The sequence below is a fragment of the Pleurodeles waltl genome, chromosome 7, assembly GCF_031143425.1.
Source record: "Pleurodeles waltl isolate 20211129_DDA chromosome 7, aPleWal1.hap1.20221129, whole genome shotgun sequence".
Taxonomy (NCBI): Eukaryota; Metazoa; Chordata; class Amphibia; order Caudata; family Salamandridae; genus Pleurodeles; species Pleurodeles waltl.
In genome coordinates this window covers 937,200,479-937,212,720 of record NC_090446.1, presented here as the reverse complement: position 1 = coordinate 937,212,720, position 12,242 = coordinate 937,200,479, and positions in this window count along the sequence as shown.

The window sequence follows — 12,242 nt, the reverse complement described above, 5'->3', positions numbered from 1 at the left end:
GCTCTTCCCAAGCCAGAGCCAGAGATGGTGGGTGGGCGGCTCCTCTCGAGCTGGAACCGGAGATGGCTGGCGGGCAGCTCCTCTCTCTGGAGCCAAAGTCGTGGATCCGGTGAAACGGAGACCGGGCCTGTGTTAGTCCCAAAACGGCATAGAGAGGCAGCCTGCCGGTGGGACTAGGGCTGATCTCATGGAATAAAGACCTGGGTGCGTGGCAGTCTCATGCAGGCAGCGAAGGCAGCCTGCCTGTGCGACCGGCGAGGTGATCAACCTCGAACGTCGGCAGGTCCTGGGAAGCAGCCGATCCTCGGCCAGGTCGGCGGAGTCGGCAGAGTCGCGCGGCAACTGTCGGAGGGGGCAGCAGAGGGAAAAAGACCGGGATTTTCACAGAACGTGATCCCGTCCCTCAGGAGCTCTGTAGGAATAGCAATAAGAACTACAGTACAAATTGTAAACAAAGAAAGATAAAACAAAAACGCTTCTGTTCATTATACTGAAATCCACATTTTTATAACTCTTTGTAACTCTGTCTACCACATATGCCAATAGATCCGATTCAGACAGGAGAGGTCAAATTTTTCAAGCCAAAAATGGCTTTATTTTAGCTGTCACCGCCTGAAATTGCATCTCCTTTAATAAAAGTCAATGGTGAAATTACATTCTCCCGATTTCTGTTTCAAAATCTCCCACTTCCCTGCCCTAAGATGTTGACAAGTATGTTCTACCTCCTGAGATGGCTGCTGTATTGTTCAGACAGTGAGAGGAGACACAGCCTTACACAGGGGCGGCTCCTGTAGGGGCAAAGCCGCGAGGCGGGGGCACAACAACATAAAGAAATTTAAAAACAAATAAACTTACCTCTGCAGCTACTGCTGCTTTGACGCTTTTCTGGCTCCAGCTCCACTCGCTGCAGACACAGGCTCCCAGCCTGCCCAGCAACCAATCCTAACACTGCTCTCACATGAGAGCAGCATTAGGATTGGCCAGAGCTCCCTGGATTGGCGCTCTGAGGCAGAGTGTGAGTCTCTGCCTGCTCTCTCCAACCTTGCAACACAGTGTCGGGTTGGACAGAGTCCGGACAGCATGTGTGTTTGGCTGGCCTGAGACAGTGGACAAACATACATGTGCACTGGAGGGGCCACGCCTGGCCTTTCATAACAACTAACCCGTTTGTATTGGTCATAGTCAGTGACTTGTGTTCGTAGTGAACGGAAGAGCAAAGTCTGCGGTTCTTTCCTGGATTGGAAGTGATCGTGAATATACCTTATTCAATTGATTTGGCATTGAGTTTCAGGTGATTGGCTGTGTGTAGAGAAAAAAGAGGTCACGGCAGGCAGAATTTTTGTGTATAGAGGTGCAGTCAATTAATGGGGCAAACTTTGAGAGCCGACATCTTGCTTGGTGCTAATAATGATGTTTTTGTTGAGGAAGAGTGGACCTGTCTGATTGCTGGTGTGTTCTGCATATTTATGTAATGGTGATATTTCTAACTACTGGCAGCCAGGGTAAGGGAAAAAAGGTCAGGTATGAAGTGAGTCTACATTGGTAGTATAAGGGCCTGTCCACAAACGGAAGACAATATAGCCAACAGAAATATCTTTTATGGGTTTTATCTCGCTCCCTTGCGCTACCTTTCTGTGTCTCTTTCTCTCTGCCATGTGCACACCACCACATTTAACACCGCCTTCTTGTGTGTGAACATTCTTTTGCAGAAGTGGCTCAAGTCTCATAATAGGAGCCCATTCGCCGAAAATCCCGGTGATGGCAGATCCCTAATGTCATCGTTATGTTTCCTAAAAACATAACCTCAAATTGCAGTTTTCCGTCTTTGGAAACATATAAAAACAACAATGATGGGGTTGACGGCAGTTGGACGGTCTCGAAAACTGCCACTACCCGGCTTCTAAATGAGGCAGGAGATGCCAGCGGTGGGTTTTCTATAAATACAGATTTTTGGACAGATTTCCTGTTTTAGCCCTCCTTTAAATGGAGACTTCTAGGAGGAACTGTTGTGCACTGCAAGTGACTGAGCAGTCAGGATATATGGCACTTTTGTAGCTCTTCTTATTGCAGTTCAGAATATTTGTTATATAGAACAGCAGTGATGCTCCTTTGGGAAGCGTTACCATGAACACGCCAGGACACACAGGCGCGGTTTACAAGGAAGATGGGCGAGACTGCAGCGCTGTTGCATAGATCTTACAGTAACGCCTCTGTAAATACGTCAAGGTTAAATGAATACTTTACTATATACACTTGCAGCACGTGGTAAACATTCAACCGTAATGAGTTCTTTAGGCCATGTAACATCTTTTGGACAGTTTCTTAGTAGGATCAGGGCTGAGTAAATCAGAGGAAGCACGAAAACATTTTTGCTAGTGTGGTAACCGAGGCCTAGTGATATCTTGAAGACACAGGAGAAATGAACTAAGATCTCACATAATTTAGCACAGGAACCAAGGATGCTGTGCTGCCTTGTGCGAGAAACAGAAAGTAGGACAGCACCATATCTGCTAAGCTGGCACACAATCAGGCTGCATAAGGCCACACACACCTTTCCACCATAGTGCTAAGGTGCCTATGTGATGTCTAGCATGGGTTTTTGTAATGGAAGGGTACCCTTACAGTACAAAATACTATACCTAGACACACCTTTTCCACTTTGGATGTTTGCTGTGCAGTGCAGCACACATGAAAAGTCAGAAAAGTTTGGTGAATCATTTTTAAAGCCAGTCTCAAAGAGACATGGGCCCCCATTACAACCCTGGCGGTCGCTGGTAAAAAAAATTGAATCACGACCATGGCGGAAACTGCCAACACAGACAGCCACTTTAACACTACGACCGCCACGGCGGTAGAAACAAACACCGCGGTGGTCACTGACAACAGACAGGCGGAAGACAATGTACTGCCCACACTATTACAAGGCACCAATCCGCAAGCTTTTCCGGGGTGGTACCAACGCCATCAAAAGCATGACAGAAACAGTCTTTGGAAGGGAAACCACTCACCTTTCGACACCCAACGAGGAACCAGGACACCATGGAGCCCGAGTTACAGGTCCTTGCCCATGTTGGTTCACCTCCTCATCTACCAGGAACATCAAAGACGGCAGCGACGATGACGGTGAGTACTGCACCTAGTACACAGGGGAGGGGTAGAGGAAAAAGAGAGTGACACACACACGCAACACGCAACACACCACCCCCCACCCACAACAACATACACACACACACATCCAATAACATCACAGATACACCCCGTCACCCCGTGGAAGAACGCAAGGACCAAATGAAATTAGTTTAACGAGTGTAATAATCGAACAGTCATGTAGCCCAAGATAACTTTAAATCATCAGTATATACAAATATTTACAGCAAGTACCCAAGTCCGTACACTGTCCCATTAAATGTCTGTGGACCAGTGGTCCCAAAAAGCATGGGCAAAGCCCACACATGACTCCTGCCTCAAAACAGAGGGAACACTGAAGGGGCATCAGGTCGAAAAAACACAGGCACCTCAGGGGGAAGTGGCGGGGGGGCACCTCAGCCGGATGATGGGGCGACGCCACTGCTCCTCAAGGGGGCTCCATGCCCACTGCTTGCTCCTGGGGAGTGCAAAGCCACAGTCTCTCAAGTGGGTGGTTTGCCCACTGCTTGCTCCTGGGGAGTGCAAAGCCACAGTCTCTCTAGCGGATGCTGTTCTCCACTAGTTCTGGAGGGGGCTTGGTGCTCAGAGTGCTTCATCCTGGCAAGGACTGGGGTAGTGGATGCTGTTCTCCTCTGGTTCTGGAGGGGGCCTGGTGCCCAGAGTGCTTCATCCTTCCAAGGACTGGGGTAGTGGATGCTGTTTTCCTCTGGTTCTGGAGGGGGCCTGGTGAACAGAGTGCTTCATCCTTCCAAGGACTGGGGTAGTGGATGCTGTTCTCCACTGGTTCTGGAGGGAGCATGGTGCCAAGAGTGCTTCATCCTGCCAAGGACTGGGGTAGTGGATGCTGTTCTCCACTGGTTCTGGAGGGGGCATGGTGCCCAGAGTGCTTCATCCTGCCAAGGACTGGGGTAGTGGATGCTGTTCTCCACTGGTTCTGGAGGGGGCATGGTGCCCAGTGATGCTGCACCAGCGGTGTGGCAGTTCCCATTCCCTGACATAGGAGTCTGCGCCATGAGATTTACCAGTAACAGGTAGCATGATACTCCCTGGAGGCAGATCCACACTCCTCCTTGAGACGACTAAGGCTGCAAACCACTGGTAGTGCCAGTGCTGGTGCCTCATGTAGTGTGTGCAGGGTCCAGGACGTCTCCTGCAGCCTTGGCCGCCTGCCCACTGGGGATGCTGCTGATGTCCGCTGTAGTGGCACTGGCTGGGCACGTCGCGGGGCAGGTGGCAGTGGCTGCGGCAGTGTCTGCGGCGGAGATGTTGCCGGTGGTGCAGGTGTCTGCACTTGTGGAGGGAGACACCAGGCCGTCTCCTGCAGCCTCGGAAGGCTGCCCACTGGGGATGATGTTGGTGACTGTAGTTAAGGCAGCTGGCGTGCAGGTGGAGGTGCAGATGGCGGTGCAGGTGGCGGTGCAGGTGGCGGTGCAGGTGGCGGAGCAGGTGGCGGTCGTTGCGGCGGTGCCCACCGTGGTACAGGTTGCTGGGCTGTCTTGCGAAAGGGGTGACACCAGTCCCTCACACTGAGGCTCCGTGCCCTAAGCTGACTTCCCTTTGCTCTTCTGTCCCTTCCCCACCTTGGAAGTCACTGCTGGGACCTTGCCACTGTCCTCTTTGGTTCTGGAACTGGCCTTGCTGGGTGGTTGGTGCGGCTTTTCTCTTCTGCATGCTGGCCCCTTCTTTACCTTGGCAGGTGGTGGAATAGGGTGGTCCTTGGCTTCACTAGGCGGCACACTGGCAGCCCGGATGGGTGCCCCCTTTGATGTTCCCGGACTTGCAGAGACCACACTGGATGAGGATTTGGTGGCTGAGGTGCAGGTCAGGGCTCAAGACAACCTGGCCCTAGGGGAAGGACGGGGGGGAGGTGTAGGGAAGAGGTAAATGCTAGCCAGGAAATGTTTCTTAGACACACTGGGATGGGAAGATGGAGGGGGTTTGGGAGTGGAGGAAGAGGTAGTGGTTGTAGGAGGTGTACGTCTGCTGATTTTGGGTGAAGGTGCATGGGTTGGAGGCTGTTGTGAGGTGGATGGCTGTTGGGTGGGTGTGTGCTAGCGTTTGTGTACTTTGGGAGGAGGGCTCACAGACACACTGGGAGAGGACACAGGGGACGTGTGAATGGTAGTGGGGGTGGTGATTGCACGTGAGCGGTGTGTGATGACGGGCGTGCTGGTGATGGAGGTAGTGGCTGAAGATGTAGTGCATGCAGGTGTGAGTGGAGATGAGACTGGGAGGGAGGTGGAGGACGTGGAGGAGGGGGAAACAGTGGAGGCAGTGGATGTAGGTGTGTCTGCATGGGTATGGTGCTTGTGTGAGTGCCTGTGGGATGTGTGGTTCTTATGTTTGCCTGAGCCACCTATGTGTGTTGATATGTGTGCATGCTAGTCTGATGGTGTCCTTGGGATAGGCTGAGATAGAGGGGATCGGGTCTGGGTAGTGGAGGTTGGAGGGGGGAGGCTGGACACAGGGACAATGGCTGCCATCGGTGCTGAGGCCAGAGCCTGAAATGCTCTCTGTTGTGCCGCCACGCCAGAATGAATGCCCTCCAGGTATGCATTTGTTTGCTGCAAATGCCTCTCTACACCCTGGATGGCATTCAAAATGGTTGACTGCCCAACAGTGAGGGATCTCAGGAGGTCAATAGCCTCCTCACTGAGGGCAGCAGGGCTGACTGGGGCAGAGCCTGAGGTACCTGGGGCGAAGGAGATGCCTACCCTCCTGGGTGAGCGGGCATGGGAAACATGCTGAGGGGCTGCTGGGAGGGCGGTGCTGGTAGGGGGGGTGGCAGCTGTACCTGTTGTGCCACCGCAAGGGAGCTCTCATCAGAGAAGGAGTCTCTGTCGCTGGTGTCCCCTCCTGGGCCCGTCGTGGAGCTCCCCTTGCCCTCCATCCCACTGGTGCCTTCAGAATCCGTACATTCACCCTCCTGGGCCATGAGGGTTGCTCCGGTGCCACTGTTCCTCCACCAGATGATGCTAATGCACACAAGGACAGGGTGACAAAACAAAAAGTGGGGGAAAGACAGAGGAGACACATGGTCAATGCCAGCAACACTACTACCGTTGGCGGACACAACACACAGGGAGCAGCCCTATGCACTAGCCCATGCACTAACAGTTCTTAGGAAAATCACCTGCCCACGGGGGACTATGCTTAACCTCATTCGCTGCACACCTGAAACCCACAGGAGCCTGACTAATTGTAGATGGCCACTATACTATTGGGGTTGAAGTGGCACAGAGCCTGCCTAACAAGGGACCTACCCTACTACGTTCGCCCTGGCCTAGGGGAACCCACAGCCCACATCCCCCACCCAGACACCTCGTAAAGCGCGCAGAGTCCGCTGAATGAGACTGTACTCACCCCCTTGTGGCTGCTGTGATGCCCTCAAGCGCCCATCCAACTCCGGATGTGCCACCGCCAGGATCCGGAACATCAGGGGGGTCATGGTGCGACAGGCACCCCTTCCACGTTGGGAGGCCATCCCCAGCTGGGCCTCTGCCGTCTTCTTGCTCCAGCGGCGCAGGTCCTCCCATCTCTTGCGGCAGTGGGTGCTCCGTCTATAATAAACCCCCAGGGTCCGCACTTCCTTGGCGATGGCACGACAAATACCCTTCTTCTGGTGGGCGCTGACCTAGAGAAAAGGCAAAGTAAGAATGGAACTTACTCCCCCATCCGGTTCTTCTTACTCATTGGCCACCAGTTCCCACCCATGCCCTGCAACACATACACTGACCATCCTCACATGCAGGCGCAGCCCCCCCCCCATAACATGTATCTTTCATCCAGACCATTCCATACATTCATGTCCCATCCAGCATGCTCACAGTGTACTCACCTGTTTGTCTGGAGGACCGTAGAGTAGCGTTTACTGGGGGAGGACCCCATCCACCAGTTTGTCCAACTCCTCCGCAGTGAAGGCATGGGCCCTTTCCCCAGACACTGTAGCCATTGTCGCTTCCAAACTCAGGTCACAGCAGCACTTGCAGTGTAGGTCCTCTCCTGTTGAAGGTCAGGTATCAAGTGAGTGAACAGATGGAAAATGGCGGTTACGTCCGCGGCGGTGCGTACCGTCACTGCCGGCGTACATCATCATTGGCTCCTGGTACCCATAGGGCCCAATGATAACCAATGCTGAATTGCCTGGCGGTCTTCGACCGCCTACCGCAATGCTGCACAACGCCAGCGCAGTTACCTCATTTCCCCTTATCCCTCCTTACAGGTCAGGCAGCCGCCATTTCAGGGGGGCATGCGGCAGGGCACCTAACTGCGTCACAGCACATTTGGGCAGGAATATGGACAGACAGCGCCACACACCGATTAAATCACATTAGTGCAAAACACCCTTGTGCAACCTATGTGGTATATGACCCTCTGCTCACCATTCTCCTCCATAGGGCACATCCGCTGGGGCAGATGATGAGATGGCGTCACCCTCCGGTATACAGACCCCTGGTGGACCTGTCGACAATGGAAGACAGACACATCATTATCACATGCAGACTTGATCGTGCCACAATCCAAGAACTGTGTGCCCAATTGGAGCCTGACCTGATGTCAGCTATCCGCCATCCCACAGGAACCCCCCTCTAGTGCAGGTCCTGTCAGTGCTCCATTCCCTGGCCAGTGGTAACTTTCAAACAACAGTGGCCATGGCATCGGGGATGTCACAGCCAATGTTCTCTAATGTGTTGACCAGAGTGTTGTCTGCCCTGCTGAAACACATGCGCAGCTACATCGATTTCCCCCAGGTGGAGGATTTGCCCACAGTGAAAGCTGACTTCTATGCCCTGGGACATATCCCCAACATCATTGGTGCCATTGATGGTACACATGTGGCATTTGTCCCTCATTCCCCCCCCCCCCCCCACAGGAATGAACAGGTGTACAGAAATCGTAAATGCTACCATTCAATGAATGTGCAGATGGTGTGTTTGGCAGACCAGTACATCTCTCATGTGAATGCCAAGTATCCTGGCTCTGTGCATGACGCTTACATTTTGAGGACTAGCAGCATCCCTTATGTGATGGGCCAACTCCAGAGGCACCATGTGTGACTAATAGGTGAGCCCAAGGTCCCCACACAGTATGAATAGGTGTCTGGGTATGGGATAGTCCCTAAAGGTTGGTGTATGTCTAACAGATATCCCTCTACATTTGCAGGTGACTCTGATTACCCCAACCTGTCATGGCTACTGACCCCAGTGAGGAATCCCAGGACAAGGGCGGAGGAACTCTACAATGAGACACATGGGTGAACTAGGAGGGTTATAGAGCGGACATTTGGCCTCCTGAAGGCCAGATTCCAGTGCCTCCATTTAACAGGTGGCTCCCTATACTACTCACCGAAGAAGGTGTGCCAGATAATCGCTGTATGTTGTATAACCTGGCTTTGTGACGCCAGGTATCTTTTCTGCAGGAGGATGGGCCTGATGTTGGTCTTGTGGCAGCTGTGGATCCTGTGGACAGTGAAGAAGAGGAGGCAGAAGAAGAAGATATTGACAACCGAAACAACATCATCATGCAGTACTTCCAGTGAGACACAGGTAAGAGACTGGCACTGCTCCTCTCATATCAGACTACTGTAGGACATTGTATAAGTCTGCCTTTTTATCTCTGTGTGTGGACCCTGACAGTTCACTTTGCCTTTCCTTTTAACAGATCTGGGTACCACATTCTGCCTTCTGCTATGTTCACTGCTGCCCAATAACTGTCATACTTTGGTATGTGCAAATGAACATTAACATTGATATTTGTCAATGAGGTTGTAATAACACATTTGTGAAAGTACAGACTGACTCCAGATTGTTTTGTGATTTAAAGGTGTTTATTTAAGTGCTAATAAGTGGAGGGGATGTGCAATGGGCTGGGGTGATGGTGGAGGAATATCCATGGTAGAGTCCAGTCTATTTGTATCACAGGTGCATTGTCAAAGGGGGCATAGGAAGTGGAGCAATGGCAGTTCAAGGTGGTCATGGTGACATAGTGGGACAGAAGGGTGACAATCACAAGAGTCTTATTTCCTGGCGGGGGTCTTGGCAATGTTCTCTGTCTTGAGCCTGGATCACAGGGACCGTTTGTGGGGTGGTTCTCCTTCTGCAGGGGGTAGGGAGCTGGTGGCCTGTTGGTCCTGTGGCAGGACCTCCTGTCCACTAGTGCCGGCGGACATGGAGGGCTGCTCATCGTTTGGGCTGGTGTCAGTGGCCTGGTGGTATGCCACTGTCTCCCTCATGGTGTTAGCCATGTCTGCCAGCACCCCTGCTATGGTGACCAGGGTGGTGTTAATGGACTTCAAGTCCTCCCTGATCCCCAGGTACTGTTCCTCCTGCAGACGCTGGGCCTCCTGAAACTTGGCCAGTACCGTGCCCATGGTCTCCTGGGAATGGTGGTATGCTCCCATGATGTTGGAGAGTGTCTTGTGGAGAGTGGGTTCCCTGGGCCTGTCCTCCCCCTGACACACAGCAGTCCTCCCAGCTTCCCTGTTGTCCTGTGCCTCTGTCCCCTGAACCGTGTGCCCACTGTCACTGACCCCAGGTCCCTGGTCATCCTGGGTTAATGGGTTTGCCTGGGGTCACTGTAGTGGTGGACACACTGCTGATTGATGTGTCCTGGGGACAGTGGCATGGGCCCGCTGGGTGGGTGCTATGGTGGTGTTTCCTGAGGGGAGGTTCAGTGGTGGTTTGGGACTGTGGCAGGGGAACCGACTGTCCAGAGGTCCCCGATGGGCCTGGCTGGTCAACTTGATCCAGGCGTGCAGAGCTGCTGTTGTCACTGTGGGCCTCTTCTGTGGGGGGATTGGATATGGCTGGCCCCTCCTGTCCAGTGACGTTGGGTAGGGGTCCTGAGGGGGTGTAAATGCATAGTTATTGTATCTATGTGTGCCATCTTGTGCAATGGGTGATTTTCCCTCTACTCCTGTGCTTGCATTATCACCTTGGCCCTTGTGTGAGTGGTGATTGTGTGCCCTGGCTGAGTCTCTCTACTGACAATACTCCAAAAGAGGGAACCCTGTAACCCTAACCTGCCCTGGGAACTACACTAATCATAAACACAAATAATCAGCAGGTAGGGACGAATCAAACCATTATTTTAAGAGACCAGTGCTAAATCCTAATTTCATGGGTCAATTACTTCCCCTTATTTATTTAAATCATTCTAAAAGGTCAGCAGTAGCTCGTCGGTGAACATTCTATAACATAGGTATATACATAACATAGATATATACAAAACATAAATATATACAAAACACTACAAACATATTATGACACGAATCTCAGTATTGGCAATATGCCAAAGGAGGGTTATGCCCGACACCATTTCTTTACATTGTGGTCACTGTAACAAGATTGTAGTTGTAATCCACTAGAAATGCGATAATTGAAGGTTTTTTGCTGCACCCAGCTGTCAAATACCTAAACATTTATTTCCAAAGGTATTATGTAGTGCATATTACATTTCTTGTCTAAGTAAATTGACTCAAAAAGCCCTCAATCTCGCAAGATGTGTCAACGCGTTTCGGCCTCTTCAGTCAGGGCCTCATCAGGACTATTGGGGGCAGTGACACCTCTACAAAAATTAACAAAAAGAATAAAATCATACCGTTCCTTACGGTATCAAAGCAACAAGTATACAATCGAGCTGTGCGTCAGTAACATCCAAGCCTAGCTATATAACATCACTGTTACTATTTATACATGAATCTAAATCAATGTAAATTTAGCTGAACCCCACTTTCACCACCGTGTAGCAAGGGTGATAGCTAGAACGCTAGTTAAAGCAATACACAACGTGATCCATAAAGTAAAACCAACCCTCGTGCTCATTGTTCTAAGTGGGCATGCTGTTTCATAGTGCACCACCCACAGAAAAGGGGCTGTTGGTCTTACCTTTTTTCCATTAGGCTTAGTAATGCTTGCAGATTGCTGCGTCTACTATCAAGATGGTAACTAGCTAGTCCAAAAGACAACAGCACATTAGTCTATTTAAATCAAGAACATATCTATCAAAATGTATCTGTGCCTTTTAATAGCAACATAACTATTAAGCTCTAGTCTTACTTTGTAATATCAACTAGGCACGTTCACTATCAGAGCCTGGAGGAATCCTCTTACTAGATGGTCCGATGACGCAATTCCGAGTAAAACCCAAAGTCAAAAACAAAGAAAATACCATTAATCGTTTGCACAAGGTTGCCAGATCTCAATTAATTGCCTCTGGTCTAGGCGTTTCACTTACTCAAATTGCAGTTAGCTATTTCAAATTTTGTGCGAGAACAGCTGGTCCTATGCTGCTCGCGTGTTTCCAGAACCAAGAATGGTTCTTCCGATACGCGCATTTAACGTGGGCTCTCAGGGAGCCTGCACCCACTCCCACCTGTCTTGAAAAGGCAGGGCGGCGCAGCCAGGCGGCCATCTTAGGGGAACCCATTTCCCCATTTAATCAAGCAGCATCTAGCGTGCCCGACTCCATTATGCTAATGGTAAAGGTGAAGAACGAGGAAAAAAACTCTTCTCCTCTAATGGCTGGACATCTAATGGAAGCATCTCTTCTAGTAACTAAACTAGCTCTGACAAAACCTCTGCTCTAATTGCCGCATAATCACTGTACGGAGCCCCGGCCACCTAAAACATGCGGGCGGCCATCTTGGGGGGGAAAAACTACCCCAATTGCTAGTAACGAGTCTAATCTTCCTATAACCATTTAGAGTTCAGTATTGGATGAAGGCATACTTGCAACGGACTACATTCAATCATTAGTGGTAAACATGAATATTTATACACAGCATCTGGTGCTGGGTTAGACCCTAAAACAACACAATGTAGAGCCCTTATCAATCATTACCATCGTGGATGCTGGATCTTCACTGTTGGTTTCACAACCTTCTACATATAGAGTAAGCCCCTCATATATTATATATGCCTTTGTCATAATACCTCCTTATAATCTTTAACAACCGGCTAAACAGATAATGCAATCCCATCATCTGATGAGTGTCCATACTTCATCACAGTCATTTAGTCCAGTTTTAGCTGTTTGGAATTTTTCGATCATCCTTGCTTCAAGTTTCAGCAATTTTGTTGTCATAGATGGTCCGT